Here is an 889-nt window from a genome sequence, read left to right on the forward strand (position 1 = left end):
CAAAATTAAACCATATCGATATAAACAACATTCAGTGGATGCGAGGACATTAGGTGCACCGGTGCGTCCTAGAGGAAAAATATTACTCGCACCCAAGAGCCCTGTGAGCGAACATACACTAACTAGCACTGACTAGCACTGGTCACTGCTGTTGTCTGAAAAAACAACACAGACGGGACAAAATGTTGCATAAACTGGTAAACCTTGAGACCAACGTATAACCGACTGTTGAATTTTCCTCACGTTACTCTGTCCTCTAATTGTCTACATCTAGAAAGCTGTGCGACGCAGGGAACAACTGTGACTGGTACATGGTCAGTGGTTTACGGAGCGGTAGATTGGCTTTGCAAAAAACGCGGAGAGTTGTATGAAATTACGCAAAAAATAAAATCGCTCGATCATTCAAATTTGATCGTGGGAAGTCAAAATTGTGATTAAAATTTGATTAATTATGCAGCCCTACATTTGCCATTTTGGGACAGATGGAAGTTTGACATCTTGTTCATGTCACGCAGGCTATCAGGCCTCTGTAATAAAAAGCATGTTAATTAAACCACCCACCTGCAGTGGTGGAAGAAGTAATCTAATCTCTTAAGTAAAAGTAGCAATACCACATTGTACAAATATATATTGTTAAAATTCCTGCATTCAAAAGCTTAAGTATACTTTTACTGAAGTACCAAAAGTAAAAGTACTCATGCAGAAAGTCTCATTTCAGAGTAACGTATTGTAACACAGAATTATAAATTATGTATTGCGTACATCACTTTAATGTTTCTTTGGATAATAGTAATTGTGGAGCTTAACCCGTGATACATAATTTTTTAATCAATTTATATTTTGTATTGATCTGAATTCTCAAGTAACTAATGTCAGATGAATAGTGGCG

The 889-nt window shown here is 37.1% G+C and overlaps 1 protein-coding gene across 3 annotated transcripts in view; it reads left to right on the plus strand.

Moving 5' to 3' along the window:
• rpl9 (ribosomal protein L9) overlaps window positions 1-889 on the plus strand; it is a 6,591-nt gene that overhangs the window by 5,158 nt on the left and 544 nt on the right. The gene's annotated exons all lie outside the window — the stretch shown is intronic.

This window comes from Etheostoma spectabile, chromosome 2 (assembly GCF_008692095.1).
Source record: "Etheostoma spectabile isolate EspeVRDwgs_2016 chromosome 2, UIUC_Espe_1.0, whole genome shotgun sequence".
Classification (NCBI taxonomy): Eukaryota; Metazoa; Chordata; class Actinopteri; order Perciformes; family Percidae; genus Etheostoma; species Etheostoma spectabile.